The sequence below is a fragment of the Myotis myotis genome, unplaced genomic scaffold (genome assembly GCF_014108235.1).
Source record: "Myotis myotis isolate mMyoMyo1 unplaced genomic scaffold, mMyoMyo1.p scaffold_m19_p_2, whole genome shotgun sequence".
In the NCBI taxonomy this organism is placed as follows: Eukaryota; Metazoa; Chordata; class Mammalia; order Chiroptera; family Vespertilionidae; genus Myotis; species Myotis myotis.
Window position 1 is genome coordinate 10,610,780 of NW_023416324.1, and position 5,879 is coordinate 10,616,658.

The window sequence follows — 5,879 nt, forward strand, 5'->3', positions numbered from 1 at the left end:
GCTATATTGTTCTTTTTTTTGTTTCGTTTTTAATCCTCACCTGACAATATGTTTTTATTGATTAGAGAGAGAGAGAGAGAGAGAGAAGCATCAGTGTGAGAGAGAAACATCTATAGGTTGCCTCTTGCACGTACCCCAAGTGGGATCAAATCCACAACCTTGTGTAGGCTACATATATTTAAACCTAGGAAATTCCCCCAATGCATTGTGAGCGATATAAGTTCTATTAAAGACAAGTGGCAAATCTCCAGTTTCCATGCTCTGGACACTACTTTTTAAAAAAAAATATTAAAAATTGACTGACAGTAATTGGAATTGATTCCTTATAAGTTAATCAAGAAACCTAAGATAAAAAATTCTAAATGATAGTTTTATTTGTATTTAAAAATACATTGGAAATTCTGCATATCCCCATGATCAAGCTTATTTTCAATGCACATTAAATCCTGATGACGTGGTTTGATCTGACAAGTCCTTTTTCAAAGCAGGGAGACTCCTGTACATTTCCACTGGCCCTGCTGCCAATGATGTATATTGCTTCCTTGTTAATGATGGCGGATGACCTTCATCTGCCATTTATCACCTGAACAGTTTTCCGACCGTAACGATAATAACTAAGCTGATGCAACTGTGGTGACAGCTGTAAAACACCACAGTATCGGAAGATAAAAGCCGTGAGCATAATTGAAAACCGGAGCTGCCGAAGAAGCTGCTACCAAGATTAACTGGACTGCTGTGTTTACCTTGCTGATGAAGGTTGGTGTTAACCTAGCAGTAGCATAGCAAGGATTGAAATACTTAGAAAGTGTTCGTGGTTCTGGAAGAGTTCGATATCTGACATAAAAACCAGCAACAATCAACATTATATCTCTTGAAATTATCATATAAGTAAGTGGAACTGGAATAAGATCTGCATAGGTCAAGCTGACCTATAAGATACTGATAAGTATTTTATCAGCAAATGGATCAAGAGCACTTCCCAAAGCTGATTTTTGACTGGCCCAGTTTCGAGCCATTAATCCATCCAACAAATCAGTTAGCCCAGCTAAAGCAAGAACTCCTAGTGCCGCATGAAGCTCTTCTTCAATGATCAAATAGCCCAAAACTGGAGCCAAGCCAATTCTCGTCATTGACAACATATCTGGTATTGTCCATGGGTTTTCATACAGGCTGGCGGCACTCGCTGGGCCCCATGGGCCGCCCGGGGCCTCTGCGGCAGCGCCCTCTCTGGCTGGGGGCTCCGGGGTCGCCTTCCCCGAGCCTGAGCAGTGGCCCCGCGGGCCCCAGGCAGCCCCAGGCCGAGCTCGGTCGGGCGCAGCCACCAGCGCTCCGCCAGGCAGCCCAGGCAGATGGGTGTGGGCGGCAGCAGGGCCCCGAGGGTGCGCCCCGCACGCCCATGTGGCCCCGCGCAGGGCACCCCACGGGCCCCGCGCCACACGCGAAGCCAGCATGGCCCTGCGGCCGCGCTGCGGGAAGGCAGGCAGCGGGAGCTTAGCAGCCCAGGGCAGCGATGAGCCGCTTCGCCACCGAGCGCCCACAACCTCCCGAGACCTCGGACACTTCCATACTTCAAAAATGTGTCTTTCAAATTCTGGGCCCCCCAATATGGAAGAAACTCTGTTTATTTATACTTTTTCCAGTCCTTTGTTTCCCAAATTTGAAATGAGACTTCCGGGCCTTCTGAGAAAGAAGGCCTGGGTGCTGGGAAGGGGCCATGAGACCCTATCTCGAGGCCTGGCCTGATGTCAGTACCTTCCTATCTATGTGTTTTAGGAACAGACAGCACAGCGCGCCCCTGTCTGGCCGAAGTGCCAAATATGCAGCCCAGCACAACACCACCTTTTGGTGTATGGGACTGACACTCAACCAACTGAGCCACACCAGCCAGGGCAGCTGTGTGGTTCTTACTAGGCAAGGCCACACCTGGAGGGAAGATGGAGGTTACCCAGATCACCTGTGAAATTAGGGGCAAAGCTGGGCAGTCATAAATCGAGTTGGGGTTGAGACTCCTGTTTATGTTGACCTGAGGCCTTGCTGGAATTTCTTTTTAACTGAAACCACTGGAAAATATTTGTCATCGGGAATAGAAACAGTCAATATCTATTTAACGTTTCTTACCCTTTTCTGAGCTTTCACCACATACCAAACACTTTGGGACATAGAAAGAAGTACAGAGATGGGAAGTGTTATGGGTTCACTTCAGCGAGATAGACCACCGACTCAGAATTTAAATTTAAGAGCCTTTATTAAGCTGGCCAGCTGACCACAGTCCCAGCACTCCGCCGAAGCAAAGGCTGAACTGCAGTAATGACTGCAAGAGTTACAGCCTTTTTATTTGCAAAAACCACAAAGTTACAAAGCCTTGTTTACGCAATTTGTTCCCAACACAGTATAGCATTATCACCTTCCTATCTATGTTTTCCTGGAACAGAGAGCACAGCATATTGAGGAGGGACCATGAGACCATATCTCAAGGCCTGACCTGATGTCAGTACCTTCCTATCTATGTGTTCCAGGAACAGACAGCACAGCGCGCCCCGTTTGGCCAAAGTGCCAGATATGCAACCCAGAACATTCCCCACTGGTTTTATGTACATGAGTCAAATCATTGACTCTTTTGGGTCATTGTTAGGGAGAGAGTTATATTGACCACTGAGGACTATAAGCTTGATAGAATTAATTCTTTGCCAAATAAAGTCAGTGGGCCTGTTTATAAGATGAGGGCCTGAAATAAGGGCCCCCTGAGTCCTGGACTTTTCATTTTGCCTGGGCTGTCTTAAGCTGGGTGTGATGAAGCCATTTCAGGATCCTGTCGACCTTGATTGCCGTGGGGGTAGTCCTTTCAGTCCTTGGGTGGCAAATTTCTTTACCCAAACAGTGTCACCAGGTTGGAAGGGATGAACCGGATACAGGCAGATCATCTTGGATGTGCTTCTGGTCTGCTTTCTGGGTAGACCGTAAAGCTTGAAAGAACTTGAGTAAACTGGTGAGATGAGTTTTTCAGGGTCTGGAAGAGTCACTAGAATCTGGAAAGGCCCCACTGGTTTTAGGGCAGCCTCTCGGGCTGCTTCGTCTGCAGCCTAGTTCCCTCTTGCTTCTGGGGAGTCAGTGCCAGTTGGCACATCATCCTTGCTCTGCTCATGTCTGTCTGACTGCCTACTATATTACCTCAAGGATCCTGGCTCTGAATTCTTTCAGGGAAAATGGGTGTTGAATTCTCTTCTGTAACTACTTCGAGCTGAGGAGGGTCAGAAGTTTCTCTCAGAGCCAAGAGATCCTTGCTATCTGTTAGAGGGACGATGAGGCCTGGGTATAGAAGGAGGTGGGCTTGTGACATGGCAGAGACAAACTGTAACAAATGGTCTGGTGTGAGGGAAAGAAAACATTTCAGTTTTAACAATCTTTATTAAAATAGGATTTTTCTCCTTAAAATTATCCCTCCGTTCATTAAAATACTAATTTATTTACTGTATTCAATTTGGCCTGATTGTTTGCATAAACACAACAAGAATGGTAACTGACTACCTTTGCTGGAATTTCATGGTTGAATCTTAATGTGCCCTGTAGGGCCAGGAAGCCAAGCCATCCAGCCGCCGTCAGGCCTGCCTGCAGTATCCACTGAGTTAGGTGAATCCCTCACCTGTAGCAACTCCACCTGAGCCCACGCTCCAGGCTTTAAGGCCCATCTCAGTAGCCCTCCTACTCGTTGCAGCCCAGAGTGTGTGGGGGTTCCGCAGGGACGCAGAGGCATCTTTACTGCTCCCCTTCTACTCTGACCAACCACCAGTGATGGTAGGGCATGGGCCTGACGCTCCAGCGCCAGCCATCTTCAGGGCTTCCAAGCAGGATACCAGGCTTTCTCAAGGCACACTTTTTTTTGAGATTGTGTTTGGGAAACTGAAGGGGCTTGTATGAGGCTTCTTCCAGGAATGCCTTGGGGAGGAGGGTGATTTATAAGGTGAGGCTGGAGAGGGTGGCTGTGGGGCCAGCTTATGAGGGCCCATGTGCCTGTGGGGCAGACCAGTACCTCTGACTTTGGCAGCATGTGGAATGTGCTGTCACAGAGAAGACTGACCCAGAAACGGAGAGGAAACTGCTATAGGCAGTTAGATAGACATACACAGAGCAAGGACAAAAGGCCAGGTCCAGAAACTCACCAGGGCAGAAAGCCCTGGATGCCCAGCAAAGGGCAAAACCGGGAAAATAAGATCCTCGTCCCCAGGGTAACCTTTCCTCCCTAGCACATTGATGGTCATGCACTTTGGACCCCCTGACCTTTACCTTCCTAAAGATAACATCTAGGCCTCAGTTGTATTTCAGCTCCAGGCCCGGAAAAGTAGCAAAACCAGACAAATGACCCTATGGCTGCATTGACTTACAACCACCAACCAATCAGCAGAGACCACTGACCCTGAAAGAGCTCACCTGGGAAGCTGGTGAACATTCTATTGAGACCCTCCCTGAGGCCTCCCCTAAGATTTCCCCCAGCAAGAGAGAGACATAAATACCCTCAACACAAATGACCCGGTGTGCACGCTCCAGCAGGGGAGCAGGCTGGCGCCATTCCCTCCCCTCTTCTTCCCTCAAAGGGACCCTATGAGACTTGCCACCAGGGGAGCAGTGGGCAGCGGCAGCTCATCCCCGGCTCACCCCCTGAACCTGCCTCCAAGGCCCCCTTTTCTCTGACCTCCCAGGGAGCCAAAGCAGCCCAGCCTGGGCTCTCCTGTTGCTTCTTCTATGCCCTTCCCGTTTCTGTGTCCTAAGTGTGTTTTTGCTGTGGCCAGTAAATTCTTGCTTGCTTTGCTGCCCTTTGTCTCTTGATTGAAATCTTTCCTTCAAGACAAGAACCGAGGCCTTATTATCTTGCCAGTAACATATTTGGTACCGCGACCTGGACTGTTCTTACTGTGACTCGGATTGTTTCATCCCTGGTAAGCCAGTCCTCACCCCCTTGGCTTGAAGGACATGACTGTGTTCTCTCTCCTCCCTGCCTCTTTTCCTCCGGCCATGGCGTTTTCTCTCTTGGTCTGTGGATTACCTCCCTGTGCAGGCACAGGATGAGGGGATGAACATTTAAAAGCCATTAGCGTGCTTGCCACTAGGAGACCTCCGTGGCAGGATGAGCTGGTCATGGGCCCGGGAAGTTTGCACTAGGCACTCTGCCTGCAAGACAACGTCCATGCACCCAGGAACACTGTAAACTCCCTTAAGGCTTTCCCATGCTTTTCCTGGGCAGGTTACTAGTTCCAATGGAGAGAGATCCTTGCCTTTCAGCTGGAAGGATGCCTCTTCTTCCTTTTATTCTCCTTCCTTTGTGTGGAGTGAAATGCAGGCTGACATTCTTTGACCTTTTTTTTTTAAATCCTCGAGGTGGAGCTAAAGAGTAAGGATTGAGAAGAACCCAGGCTACTGATAAGGGTCAAGCTAACTAAGGACAGGATACATGGGTGGCTGGCTTTTAACTTTGGCTCTTCAGTTGGAATTGCTTTCTGAGGGTCTGAAGGAAATCTGTTACCACGTAAATGAGAGCTGAACTTGTTCAGCTCCAGAGATGAGAGACAATCCTCCCTCCGGCTTGAATCTCGGGTGTTCCTAGGTGACTAAGTATCTCTGCAGAGGTGTCAGAGGCTGTATCTCACCGTGTTCTGGAGCCCCATCGGGAACCCCAACTCAATTGTAATTATTTGACTTGTCTGGGGAGTGCCCATAAAGGTTGGTGACCTGGTGCTTGAGTCCTCACGGCCGTGGCAGGCAGCTGGGGAGAGAAAGCGAGGCACATAGGAGGGTTTGAGATGATTTGGGAAATAAAAGCCCCTTGGCGCTCAACCCACAAGCAGTATACTTATCGACCCACTACACAAAATCCCTAGAAATTCGTG

General features: G+C 48.8%; 1 pseudogene; it reads right to left on the reverse strand.

Annotated features, from left to right (window-relative positions):
• Window positions 1–260: 260 nt before the first annotated feature.
• Window positions 261–1,494, reverse strand: LOC118677178 (annotated as a pseudogene).
• Between the last annotated feature and the right edge of the window lie 4,385 nt (window positions 1,495–5,879).